The sequence below is a fragment of the Mus musculus genome, chromosome 16 (genome assembly GCF_000001635.26).
Source record: "Mus musculus strain C57BL/6J chromosome 16, GRCm38.p6 C57BL/6J".
In the NCBI taxonomy this organism is placed as follows: Eukaryota; Metazoa; Chordata; class Mammalia; order Rodentia; family Muridae; genus Mus; species Mus musculus.
In genome coordinates, this window is record NC_000082.6 from 15,078,229 (window position 1) to 15,092,952 (window position 14,724).

At 42.4% G+C, this 14,724-nt stretch overlaps 1 pseudogene, besides 1 other annotated feature; it reads right to left on the minus strand.

Moving 5' to 3' along the window:
- The window catches only part of Gm46561, a 130,948-nt pseudogene extending 120,584 nt beyond the window's left edge, over positions 1-10,364 (minus strand).
- Positions 6,364-7,480: an enhancer, noted in NCBI's record as "VISTA enhancer mm466". NCBI's record gives its function as "enhancer in: hindbrain (rhombencephalon)[5/10] | limb[10/10] | branchial arch[6/10] | nose[6/10] | tail[8/10]" and the evidence as "EXISTENCE:transgenic organism evidence [ECO:0001131][PMID:17130149]".
- Positions 10,365-14,724: the final 4,360 nt, after the last annotated feature.

A 14,724-nucleotide genomic window follows, 5' to 3' on the forward strand; every position in this document is an offset into this window, starting at 1 on the left:
ACACCTCAATAACAAAGAGAGACACTATCTCAAAGTAAAAGGATGGAAAAAGGTCTTCCAAGGAAACGGTCCTAGTAAACAACCTGGAGTTGCCATCCTAATATCCAATAAAATAGACTTTCAACCAAAAGTTATCAAAAGTGATGAGGAAGGACACTTCATATTCATCAAGGGGAAAATCCACCAAAAGAAAGTCTCAATTCTGAACATCTATGCCCTAAATGCAAGGGCACCCACATTCATAAAAGAAACTTTACTAAAGCCCAAAACACATTGAACCCCACAGAACAATAGTGGGAGACTTCAACACCCCACTCTCACTAATGTGATGGTTTGTATATCCTTGGACCAGGGAGTGGCACCATCTGAAGGTGTGGCCTTGTTGGAATACGTGTGACCTAGTTGGAATGGGTGTGTCTCTGTGGGTGTGGGTATAAGATCCTCACCCTAGTTGCCTGGAAGTCAGTCTTCCACTAGCAGCCTTTGGATAAAGACATAGAACTCTCAGCTCCTCCTGCGCCATGTCTACCTGGATACTGCCATGCTCCCACCTTGATGATAGTGGACTGAACCTCTGAACCTGTAAGCCAGCCCCAATTAAATGTTGTTTTTTTATAAGACTTGCCTTGTTCATGGTGTCTGTTCACAGCAGTAAAACCCTAAAACAGTCATTGACACAGAAACTAAACAGAGACACAGTAAAACTAATAGAGGTTATGAAACAAATGAATTTAACAGATAGCTATAGAAAATATCACTCTAAAACAAAGGAATACACCTTCTTCTCAGCACCACATAGTACCTTCTCCAAAATCAACCATATAATTGGTCACAAAACAATACTCCACTGATACAAGAAGTTTGAAATAATCCCATGCATCCTATCAGATCACCATGGACTAAGGCTGATCTTCAGTAATAGCAAAAACAACAGAAAGCCCACATACATGTGGAAACTGAACAACTCTCTACTCAATGATAAATTGGTCAGGGAAGAAATAAAGAAAGAAATTAAAGAAATCATGGAATGTTGGGGCTGGCCTGCAGCTCTCATGTCCAGGTTCAAGCCTGGGAGGCAGCCTAGAGCTGAAAGAGAAGAGGGAATCTAGGCAGGTCGAGAAATAATGGAACCAAAGCATGCTAGTCTGCTCAAGTTTCAAATGTTTAATGGCAGATGTGCTTTATAAAGGAGGGGGGAGGCCCATTCCCACCAATTCATCCTTGGATCCCAGCTGCAGGTGACCACGTGCAGGATAGGGTGCAGTCTCCAGAATAGCTAGGCAGACTCCCAGCAGGTAGCAGCGACAGTGGCTGAACAATAGAGTGATCTAGGGTGGCAGGCTCCACCCTAGGTAATCTCCTTAGTGGCAGCAAGGTCGAGGTCTGGTTCAGCCAGCTTCAGGTTAGGAGGGAGATTACAATGAAATTTAATGAAAATGTTGACACATCATTCCCAAACTTATGTGACACAATGAAAGTAGTGATAAGAGGAAAATTCATGGCAATAAGTGACCTGGTAAAGATACTGGAGAGATCTTACACTAGCAACTTAACAGCATACCTGAAAGCTCTAGTACAAAAAGAATTAAACACACCCAAGAGGTGTAGAATGCAAGAAATAGTCAAAGTCAGGGTCAAAATCCACCAAATAAAAACAAAGAGAACAATGCAAAGAATCAACAAAACCAAAGGCTGGTTCTTTAAAACAAGATGAATAAACCCCTAGCCAAATTAACTATAGGGCCCAGATGTAGTACACCTACACCAATCAGAATAGCTAAGATCAAAACCTCAGGTAACAGCACATGCTGGTGACTATGTAGAGAAAGAGGAACACTCCTCAATTGCTGGTGGGAATGCAAACTGATACAACCACTCTGGAAATCACTTTGGAGGTACCTCAGAAAATTGGAAATAGATCTACCTGAAGACTCAACAATACCACTTTTGGGAATATACCCAAAAGATGCCCCACTATCCCACAGGGGCACTATGTTCATAGCAGCCTTGATTGTGATAGCCAGAAACTGGAAACAACCCAGACGTCCTACAACAGAAGAATGGATACAGAAAATATGGTTTTTTTTTATATTGTGGAATACTATTCAGCTATTAAGAACAAGGGCATTCTGAGTTTTGCAGGCAAATCAATGGAACTAGAAAATATCATCCTGCATAAGGTAACTCAGACCCAAAAGGATATGCCTGGTGTGTACTCACTAGTAAGTGAATATTAGGAAAAAAGTACAGAATACCCAAGTTACAGTCCACAGAATTCAAAAAGGTCAACAAGCTGAAGGACACCTCAGTCTCCCTTGGGAGGGAGAAGAAAGCAATCACAAGTTGGGGAGGGAAGGACTTGGGAGAGAAAGTGAATAGGGTGGGAAAGAGGGGAACCTGATCTGGTATTGGGTAAGGGAAAAGGACCGAAGCCCTGAGGGTCAGCAAAAAGAATGGAAACAGGCAACCTCAGGAGGTAGGAGGTTAGAGGGAACATTCCAGAATGCACCAGAGACCCGTGAGGTGAGAGATTCTAGGGACTCAAAGGGAGGGACCTTAGATGAAATGCCCTACAGTGGGGAGAGGGAACTTGTAGAACCCAACTCCAGCAGAAAGACAGGGGGTTGCCATCCCATAGTCAAAACTCTGACCCATCATTGTTCCTGTCTGAAAGAACTGCAGGGACAAAAATGGTGAGGAATCTGAGGTCCAGGGACAGGCCCAAGTTGGATTCAACTCAAGGGCAGGCCTGACACTATTACTGAGGCTATGAAGTGCTCACAAAAAGGGATCTATCACAGCTGCCCTCTGAAAGACCCAAAAAGCAGCTGAGTCAGATGCAGATATTTGCCCCCAACCAATGGACTGAAGCTGCTGACACCTGTGGCTGAGTTAGGCAAAAGCTGGAAGAAGCTGAGGAAGAGGGTGACCCTGTAGGAGGACCAGTTAGTCTCAATTAACCTGGACCCCCAAGATCTCTCAGACACTGGATCAACAACCAGGAAGCATATACCAGCTGATATGAGACCCCTAACACACATACAGCAGAGGACTGCTGGGTCTGTGTTCAGTCAGAGAAGATGCACCTAACCCTCAAGAGACAGGAGGCCCCAGGGAGTTTAGAGATCTGTTGGTATGGGGAGTGTGTGGCTGGGATATCCTCATTGAGGTGGGGGTGTGTGGAAGAGGTACGGGATGTGGAACAGTGGAAGGGTTGTCCAGGTGGGGAATAAAATCTGGAGTGTAAATAAATAAATAAATAAAAGATTAATTTTGAAAATATTCTTTTAGTATCTCTAAGACAGAAGACTCAAAATCCATTCATATCTTTAGATTTTGAAAAAAAAGAGAAATGAAAAGCTGGAGTATGTATGAAACTGTATCAATCTATTCAAAACCCTACATTTAAAAGCTAGATAAATACTAATAATATTTTTAATATTTATTTATTTTTATGTATATGAGTACACTGTAGGTGTCTTCAGACACACCAGAAGAGGACATCACATCCAATTACAGATGGTTGTGAGCCACCATGTGGTTGCTGAACTCAGGACCTTGGGAAGAGCAGTCATTGCTCTTAACAGCTGAGCCACCTCTCCAGTCCACTAATTATATTTTCAAAGTAACAAAGGAAACATATGGTCAGCCTAAATTCTATACCCAACAAAACTATCCTTATATAAAGGAAAAAATCATATATTCCCTGATGCATAAAATTATGGAAATAATTCCTGGGATGATTATGTGTCAAAAGAAGACATACTCTTAAATATTTCTAAATAAAACACAGAGAAAAATAATAGAAGGAATTAGTGAGGAAAAACAAAACAATGAAAATAATACACATGAACATACACATACAAAAGATTGCTTTGTTCTTTATAACTTTTATAAACCATGTGATAGAATAAAGAATCATAATATGTTCTGACTTATAAGTAAATGGTACTTAAAGGTGGAAGATCAAAGAACCCAAAAGGAATTGAACTTTTTTTTTCGATAGGAAATGTTAAGATAGTAGTGTCAATTGAAATGCATACATCATGAAACAGCAGTCACTATAAAAGTTGTTTAAGTAAACACACTAAAACACGAATAGAAAATTAAGTGAGAATCCTAGTACAGTACCAAGTACCCTACAGAAAAGGAAGAAAAAAAAAAAAAACACAGAGGGAAACAATAAAAATGGCAATTAAGGTATTTACAAGCCATCAGCCAACTTGAATGTGAATTTTCTCATTATTCTAATCATTATAATAAATATAAGTTAACAGAATACATAAAGAAATATTGCCAACTAACTTCTGATTGTTTCTCTTATACAATGACACAGGCAGATTAAACACAGAAGGTTGGAAATAAATTTATCAATAAAATAGTGATTTTAAAGCATATCTCTGTATTGATAAAATAGACTTGAAAACAAAGAAAATTGTAGAAATAGAGATAATCTCTAGTTGTAAAATATTAGTCTACAAGAAGAAATAGTAATCTTAATTAAGTAGCGAATAAAAGAATCTCAAGACACAAGAAGCAATTGAAAGACATAGATGAGTCTACAAACTACGGTTTTCAGTGCATAATCACAACTGATAGCACTTTAAGATAGAAATGTAGAAAAAAGAGGGCCTGAACAATAATGTCAACCAGCAGGACCTAAGTGATTTGCACAGAGCCTCCTATATGGAATTTAGATAGAAAACCTTTTCAAATGTGACAGGTATGTTTACTTCTGTTGGGTAAAAAAGAAAAACAAACAACAACAAACTTAAAAATACCAAAATTATACAAAATATGCTTGATTGGCCACAATGAAATCAAACTCCAAATGAATAACAGAGCTGTCAGGATATCTCTAAATAAATTTCTAAATTATTCATGAGTTAAAAGTGACATAACAAAGAAACTGTGAGGTGAAAATAGTGTACAAGAGAGTACAACCAGAAGATCATTTATCAGGAGTAGTGTATTAGTATTATTATATTATATATTATAATATATTAGTAGTATTAAAGTAGTGGTAAGGAAATATATTGTACTAAAATCTTAGAAATAACAAAAGTTTCAAATTCCTCCCTCAAGAAACTAAGGATAAGAGCAAAATAAATTTAAAGAAACACGAAAGAAATAATGTAAGTGCAGAAGTCAGCGAAGTTGAAAATATTTTAACTGTTTTCAGGAAAGAAAAACAAATGAAACAAAATTCTACAAAAAACGTAAAAACTGAAAGCTGGCAAAATTACAAAGAATGGTAATGGTGACATATTGCTAATGATAGTGAAGGCTTGCTGAGCTTGTTACCACTATAAGGCAGTAAAAGGAAACCGAAAATGCTTACACTCACAAATCCTTAAACTTAAAATCATGCTGGAACAACTATTTTGAAACAATTCTCCAGTGAGTTCCTTCTCAGGAAACTAGGCCAGCCGAGTCATTGGATATTCCTACTCTTCTTCACGTCAAAATGTATAAGGCCAGGCCTCTATTTGCTCTAAGGAAAGAGATATTGCTCTAACCAACCTCATTGCCACCAATCTGAACCTCGTCTCCATATCAAAATCAGCTAACAGCAAATTTGCCCATTCAGATCCACATTCTTTCCATCATTGTTCACCCAATTTGGAGTAATTTCATCAAAATACAGCCTGTGAGGGGGAAAAAGACACAAATTCTATGAACCCATTCAAAGTTGAGTAGCAGCCCACTGTGACTGGGCCTTTAGTTAATACAAAGTTAATACTCTGATGCAGTGTCCCTGAAACCCAGAACAGGACTCAGAACACCCTAGCACGTCACAGGACGTCACAGGAAGCTGTAACTCTTCCTCTTCCAGCCCCCAGGGCCTTCCAAAACAGCTTACACCCCACCTCTATCTGAGCAACTAGGCCCTCAGAGGTGCACACATTGCCCCCCCTCCCCCCGGAGTTTCTTTTTAAAGTCTGCAAAACCAGTCCTTGCTTGTTAGGGAAGCTCTGTCAGTATCCCAGGATGATTCTGTCAGTAGAAGTTTCTAGACATGGCTGTTAGAATTGCTTGCTGTTGAACTGGAAACATATCTATCTACATTTCATTTTAATTATCGGCGATGACAGTCCAGGCTCTGCCATCATTTTGAATTTTCCCTCTCCACTGGCCATGTCAAAACGTCTTTGTCACGGTTTTACAATTGGCTGATTTCTACTTTCATGAGGTTCTGTAGGGAAAGGCTTTAAGGGCTCACATTCTCAGGATTGGATCCCCAGCTCTGGTAAACCAGGGTGAACCCTAAACCATGGCCAGCCACGCCCTAGGAAGCCCTGTGCCCCAGGAGACAACCAGCGGAGGGCCAGGGCACAGAGCTTGGGGACCACAGCTGAATAGACACGTCCAACCTTCTACACAGAGATTCACACATGCCCTTAGCGTCGTGAACTGCAAAAGCATCTTGTTTCCAATTCTACTGTAGATAATAAAATTAGCTCCCAAATTACCAGAAACTGGAACAAGTAAACACAAAGGCAGGAGCTGGGTTGCCAAGCCTCCCCTTCCCGGCCCAGCAGAGATGAGCTGTGGCTTTGGAGCTGTTTAAATCTAAAGCAAAGCTTCTGTTTTTCTAAGTCACAGTGCTGACCCTGAGCAGATAAAGCACGCTCAGTGACATGGGGAGCAGAGCGGTTATTTTCCAGCAGGGCCAATCTGTTTACATCAGGAAATCCAGCCTGGGCGCACCGGGGCAGCGCGGAGGCGGCCCGGGAGCCGGCCTCCCTCGCGCTCGCCGCCGCGCTGCGCTGGCCCCTGGCGCTCGGCGGCTGACTCCATCCAGATGTGCCGCGGCTCCAGAGTGGCTGCCTCGCGCAGTAAATGGGCATCCGAGGCTCGTCAATCCCGGCCAGAGCAATTGCGGTCTCGCGGGCCGCCCCGCTGGCACGCGGAAACGCGCGATCCAGAGGGGACCGTGGCGGGGAAAGGGGGGAAACAGGGGCGAGGGGGAAGGGCAGCGCACCCCGGCTCAGAGAGGCGCGCTAATGACCGACCCGGGAAATGTGCCTAATACATTTGTACATTTCCTTGTAAATGTTTTACACTTTGAAAGAAAGGAGAACGCTGTATATCATTTGGAAATGTTGGCTGTCTATAGGTCCCTGTGGATATCACGGGGTTAGTACCGCTTGTAACAAGAGCAAGAGAAACATAAAAAAGTTGGGAAACACCGCCAATTAGTCATTACCAGGAGACTGTAAAAACAAGAGAAAGAGAAAGAGGAGGGAGGAGAAGAAATCAAAGAAGAAATCGCCCCGGGGGGGGGGGAAAGAGAAGAAACTAGATGAAGTTTTTGTGGTGTTCTCGGAATTGAATTGGGAAGCAGAACAGCTGGCGGCTTTCTAATCAGGAGCAACCTGCAAACCAGCCAGTTCCAGGGTGCGGACCTTCAGGAGGAGGGGCTGAGATTTCCCAAACTATACCTATTTGCTGTCCCTATAAAACTTGAGCTGGGTCAGTGGGCAGGCAGTGCGCTTTGGAGCAGAACCCAGTTGTGCAAAATCCAAGTCAGACATTTATTTCTGATCTCCTGCCGCCTACACAGTTGTTACTAGCTGAGTCGTAATAAAAAGAAGACAGGAACCATTTTTTTTACAACCCTAGACTTCTACCAACCACCCCCTAGCTCAAGCAGTCTGTCTGTGCCATGCTTGCTCGAAGTGTTTTTAGTTTTACAGTAATTTTGATGTTTCATGATTGATTTTTGTTACTACTTTATTTTTGTTTTGGGTGGCTCCTCTCTCTCTCTCTCTCTCTCTCTCTCTCTCTCTCTCTCTCTCTCTCTCTCTCTCTCTCTCTTTGTTTCCCCATCTGTCAGCTTTTTAGTCAGACTCAAGAATCTAAGACCATGGACTGATGAGATGGCTCAGCAGTTAAGAACACTGACTGCTCTTCCGAAGGTCCTGAGTTCAAATCCCAGCAACCATGTGGTGGCTCACAACCACCCTTCATGAGATCTGACACCTTCTTCTGGCGCATCAGAAGACAGCTACCATCAGAAGACAGCTATCATCAGAAGACAGCTACAGTGTACTTATTTATAATAATAAATAAATATTTGGGCTGGAGTGAGTGGGGTTGACCGGAGCGAGCAGGGCAGATTGGAATGAGTGAGGTCCTACAAAATAGAATTCTCAACAACCACATGAAGGCTCACAACCATCTGTACAGAGCTACAGTGTACTCATATACATAAAATAAATCTTAAAAAAAAAAGAATCTAAGAACATACAGCATCACAGATCTGGTTGAGCCTTCCCATTCTTAACTATGTTGACCTATTTCAATACCCACAAAAATATGGTATACGGCAACTATAAAGTTCATCCAAAGACTTGCGCTCTTTCTTTCAAAGAGGAACTGGGATAGTAGTTGAATTTCCTTGGGTGTGGTGGGAACAGGTTGCTAGGAAGCTGGATCTAGTCCTCCGGGAACAGAGGCAAAAGTTGCTTGCTACAGATCTATTTATTTCAGCAACAGGACTGGGAACAAGCAGCCTTGGAGCCAGGCAGGCCTCTTCAGCCCTAAGTGATCTCAGTCCCCGACTCTGAGTCAGGAGGACCAACCTCCACATGTGTCTCAGATTCAGTTTCTGGAAAAGGTACAAGTTTGCTAGTTAATTAGGGTCCTTGGTGTCTGGATACAAGTCAGCAAAGACACAGCCCAGCCTTAGCAGTTCAGAAGATCTTGCTAAGCTCTGCATCAAAACAGAGCAGACACAAGATAAAGTGTTCTTACAGAAGCACCATAAGTGTATTCTCTCTCTTGAGCACAAGTATTCTCACAGGCGAGCACTTGTAGGCAAAGGGTTGCAGCAATCACCCCTGAGATTCGGAACTTCAGGAATTGTTTATATCTGAATTCCTTGGAGATAGACATGCACACAGAGAAAGTTCTTTATCTGGCATTGACTTTTATCTTTTTAAGTCGACTGATAGGAAGGCTACAGTCAGAGACCAACCGGAAAATCCCTGTAACTGGGGTCCTTAATTTACCCACTCACATTGCCTGTAGCCTGGACATATCTGACTAATGACAGTGCCCACCATGATTAGTCATGTCTCTTCTGAACACTCAAAAAGTTGTATCCACGGGCAGTAGTGTCGCACGCCTTAAATCCCAGCACTTGGGAGGCAGAGGCAAGTGGATTTTTGAGTTCGAGGCCAGCCTGGTCTACAGAGTGAGTTCCAGGATAGCCAGGGCTAGACAGAGAAACCCTGTCTCCAAAAAAAGAAAAAAATCTTATCCAGTTGTTGCTTGCGAGCTTGTTCCAGCTGACAACATTACCTGGTAAATTTTTCTCTCTGCAGAGTTCATCCTGCATCTCTGGCTTTACCAGTAGCTCCCTTTCCTCTGTACACCTGACCCTAGCTGAATCCTGGTGTCTATAAACCATGTCTTGGCAATAGTCTCTCTACTGATTATTCTACTAATGACACAAGATCTGTAGTTTTAGCAGACACAATCAGCACACTCTTACAGCTGCAATTACCATCTATGAATGAATTCTACACCATCCATTTTCTAGCCTCCTGATAGGAACAAGGTTATTATAAAAAAGACACTGGTGCCTCTCTTTTCCTAACCAGAGTTATTAAAAATTGTTTCCAGCAGAGATGAAATTTCCCCGCAAGAGTCTCTTGCTGGAACAAGGACAAAGAAAAGGCTGGTGTCAGTCAGAGGAGGAACTTGTCTCTCAGGAAGAGATCTCACACAATTCTAAGGACTTGTCAGACGACCTTGCAGTACATAGACGGCGATGGGTCAGTGAAGAGAGAACCACACCTCTTTGGCAACTGCTTAGTTATGCATGCTTCTTACCTTCTGCTTAAGCAAATCGCCATGTTACTCGATAACTATTCTTCCCTACATGGCCACATTGAATAAACCTCCTTTCTCAGCTTTTCAGTGTTGCTAGGGCCTAGGCTCTATCTCTAACAACTCACAGAACACTTTGAAACTCATTGTTATGGCAAAGAAATGTGTCTTTATCCTTCCCAAACTGGATCTGCTTGGCCCCCTGTCCCTCCAGTATCAACCAAAAACAACACTGCTGTCCTGTCCCACAGGCCAATGAGTACCTGCAGAATTTCTCTCTAACTGATTAGCATGCCTCATCAGCCCTATGGCAGAAAGCTCCCATCTCTGGTTCTGAGGATACAAAGGTGAAGAAGGCAGCTCACAGTTAGCTACCCATGACTACTTGGCACAAACTATCCAAGTCTACCACATAGCTTCTGTTGCAGAGTAATTTCATTGCTCAGAACTTGGCTGTTCTTTATATTTACTTTGTAGAAAAGCTTGTGCTCATGGACATTGAAATTTCCATGCCCCTCATCCATTATGACTGCCATCCACTGAAGCCTTCCCGGAAGGAGGCATTGCCCTCCCTGTCCCCTGCCTGTTGTGGGAATTACACTACCATCCTGGAGAGCTACTCCTGCCACAGATGGTGACTTGTAGAAGCTAAGACTATTCTTTACTCTCTAATAGTAAAATATAATCAAACCTTAAACCCCAAATCAATGATACAATTCACTATGTATGACCAGTTTTTCCAGGAACCCACATTCTCAGTAAGATCTCACCATACTCTGAATTACTCACTGTTAGTATCTTCAGGTCTTCTACTCTCCACCAGCTTTCAAACATACAAAGTTTTTAGACTTCCAACTCAATAGTCCTAAAACATAACTCTCCCCCAGTCTCTTTCTCCTTTTGTAATCCTTATTAACTGCAGTAATAGTATATTTACTTATTTCCACTCAAATCAAAACCTGGGAATACTCCCCACATTCTTCTCTTTTCTCAACTCTAAAGTCTAGTCAGCAATCAAATCCTCATCTTCATGTCTTAGTGATGGTTAAATGTGTCCTCCAATGGTTCATCTGTTAAAAGCTTATCTACATGTATGCATTCATTTATGAATTTAACCACAAAGCTTCCATTCCCTGGTAGTGATCACTTGAACTAAACACACTTATTAATTCAAGAATTACACTGAGACTGAGTGGTTTCTTCTTTGGCTAGGAAAAACAAATAAACAAACAAACAAAAACAAAAAACAAAAAAAAAACATCCACTACAGGGACTCAGATATAATTCCAGGTCAAACCCATTTCAGATAAAGCAATATGGTCCTGTCCTCAGAAAGCGGTGTAAAGCGGCAGTACTGTTGTGGCCTGGCTTTCTCAGCAGACACAGAAAAAGGAAGACCGCAACCCTGAGAGCTAACTCTCTTCTTCCTTGTCCTAAGCTACATTTCCACTTTGTCTCGTGTAGCTCTTCCCAGTGACAAAGCCTATTCACCAAGATTCTGTTCCACCTACTAGGGACAAAGGAGAGAAATACTTAGTCTAACAAGAAGGAGGTTAGTGTCACATCAAATAGGGAGGCCTCCAATGGAAAGCATCACCAGGTGATAGCTTCCCGTGCATGAAGATGCCTCTCTGTTCAGTTAGTCAATAGTTGGGTCAGTAACAAACCTCTGCTTCTCCTATTCTCCACCCCATTCTGGTCCTTAACAATACTATTGTTTGAATACTTGGATCTGAAAGAATTAGTAGCATAAATAACATCTGAGAATTAATGACTGAAAACTCTGTAATGGTAGACAGTCCCAGTAAGGCCTAGCACTGAAGTTTCAGCTCACAAAGTATTAGGATGGAGATTGGCAAGAGTGAGTTTCTTATTCCATGTGAAATTCTGGGGAAGGTATCCTATGCAGATGTTTTTGGTTTTAATCAGCATGACATCACAAGCTACAAATTTGTCCATGTTTGTTAAATAGACTTTGAAGATTCAAAGCAAAACCCATCTGAAACCTGCTGCATAAAACCATGTTTTCTTCATCTCTGTAACTCAAGACAGTTCCTAGCAGCCTCTTTCTGTGCCTGAAAGAAAGAGATTTCAAGGCCTTCCCAGACTAATCTTCCAATTTCAACCACACCAAGGTACAGAGACATACACAGGAGTACACACTAATATGCACATATATGTGAACAAACATGTATGCATATCGATACACAGGTATACATAAAATCATAGAGTTACACATCCAGACACAGGTATAGAAACACAAACACTCTCACATACACAGGAACATATACTTAGAAAGACGCACAGCATGGGTGTGTGCAGTCACAGTAGCAGTGACAGAAGCAGTCATCAGAACACTGCCAGACAACATTGATTACAGAGGGTCAGCATACTGGGTCTTATTCCTTTGACCTCACTTCAGCTCTTTTATGGAAAGGAGGACTTTGTAGGAAGCATGGGGAAAAAAAAGTGTGAACTACACAGTCCTGGTGAGACCATTAAGTACTCTACCTATTCTGAGTCCCTGCCTTCTTCTTGACATGTATTTCTACAGTCAAGGGAGACGGTATATGGAAGTGCTGGTTTAGGGGATGTGCTGGGGGCGTGGTGGGTGTTACACGAGAGTAGTCATTTTTAAACAATGAGACACAAAGTTCAATATGCCCTTGAATGTTCAGGATTCTTCTCAAAATAGCTGCAATGAGTTGTTCTGGTTGGTGTTTGCTTTGTTTTGTTTTTGGATGTTGTTGTTTCGGTTTCAGGTCTTTAGGAGAGCTATGCCATACGTTGCAGTCTATTTATTTAGTCTGTGTTTTCAATGCAAAGGATTCCATCATCAACAACTTTCTTCCTCTTACTCCATGCTCTGCCAGCATAGGGCCCTAAAACCACAGTCTCTCCTTATCAATCTCTAGAAGCTGAGGACCCGTCGTGGTTCTTAGATCTGGATTATAACCCCTTCCAGGTACATCAGCAAATCTCTTGATATATTTGTGGTTGCCTAGGTAATGTGTGGATTTGCAAAGAGTGTAGAGATCAGGCTGTTTCCCAACACTCTGAACACACAGGGCAGTGCTGTCTCCTCCAACACAGAATGATCCGACCTTGAGCATCATTGATGCCAAGCTTAGAAACCTCTTTTTTTTTTTTTTTTAACTTGCTCATGAAGAGCTTCTCAGTGCAATTGTCGTGCAGCTCCATACCACAGAAAGAATCACTGTGGAACCCACAGCTTTCTGGCAGGCAAACCTAACAATCACTTATGCCAGCCAAAGCTAGAAATCAATGCATGTTATACAAGGCAAGAGCCTGAAAAAATACAATGAAATAAAATTCAATGACATCCTCAGATGACAGTTACCTTTGGCAAAGCAGTTAACAAAAATTATAGGCATATTATTTAAAGAGAAAACAAACAAAATAAAACAAATAAAACCCCCAACTTTATCTGGTGACTTTCCTACAGAAGGGAAGGAGGGTACCTTGCCCATTTTTCAGTATTAGTGTTCATTTGTGGTCTGCTTTGGATTTTATTGGACAAGATACAGAGCTGCTAGTACTGAGGTCAAAATAAATGACAGCTATGGACACAGCCATACATGGGCCCTATTTACACTGCACAAACATCTTACTGGTTGTGGGCTGGAACAGACCTGTGGGCATCTCTGAAGGTAGGGTTAGGGGCAAAGGTCTTTCCTACACTAGCAAACTTCCTGCCGTTTCATGCCCTGCTGCTGACTTTGCCTGACTTATTAGCAGTTATCATGTTACAAGAGAGTGTGGACCAGCTGCACTGATGACCTTGGGCAAGCCTGTTTACTTCTACTTCCTCACTTCAGTGTCTTCTCCAGAACTTCATGTTGCAATATGAAAAAGGTGTGAGCAGGGGAGAGTGTTTGACATGTACCAAGTGATGGTCTTCACATGCCAACCTAGTCTATACCCACAGCCTCTGATAATCAGTATACTGCAAACAAGGAAATTAAGTCTCAGAGTGGTTGTACCCAAGGAAACCCAGGTGGAACTAGCTACGGTTTTCATGTTGTTTTTAACTATTATATGATTATTCTTGGCTGGAACAAATGATGTGATGTCTATATTGCCTTTTGGACAGTTTTAAGCTGTTAGTGGGTAGGGCTATTCTATAAGCCAATCACGTGGCTTCCTTGGGAAGCTGAAAGGACAGCAGATGGCTCCATCTTTATGTGTAGACACTTTGCAATTGCCTAGTGAACCTAGTCTTTAGAAATCTGGTAGAGCTGATATCCTGTAAAAAGAGATTATTATGACTGAGTTTTTGTTGGGAAGGAGTCCCCTACAGTGGTCTACCACAACCCTGGAAGATCAAACCTTCATGGATGCTAACTCTCCAGTATGTTTGAGGAGCCCCACCCCTTGTGCTCAGGCTTACCGTGCTCAAACTGAGTTTCTTCTTCATTTGAAATTTATGGCTAATACACTTGTGTATGGCACTAGAGTATCTGTTCATAGAAAAGCTCCAAATTCACCTTCTGACTATGACCTTGGTGGTGACTCTTAATTGGGTGTAGGTTTATGGGGTCCAGCATCCACTCCTCCACAGGACTCCACTGCTTAAGGAGGCAGGACACAGGAAGTTGACCACGCTTACCCCACACCACTGCTCTTGCCAGGTCAGATGGGCGCTGGGCTTTAGGGAAGCCCTGGGACATGGCTCTGGGGGTGGGGAGCACAGTCTGAGGTACAGGACAGCTGGAACTGGCTCAAGGGTCCCCAGGCCTGTGGCAAGGCTGGGGCCATCTGGTTCTCAGGCTCTCGGGCATCCAGGCATCCCTGGAAGCCATAGGAGAACTGAGAAAGGAGTGGGGCCTGCAGACTGGGTCTAGCCCGGGACCAGGGGGGGAA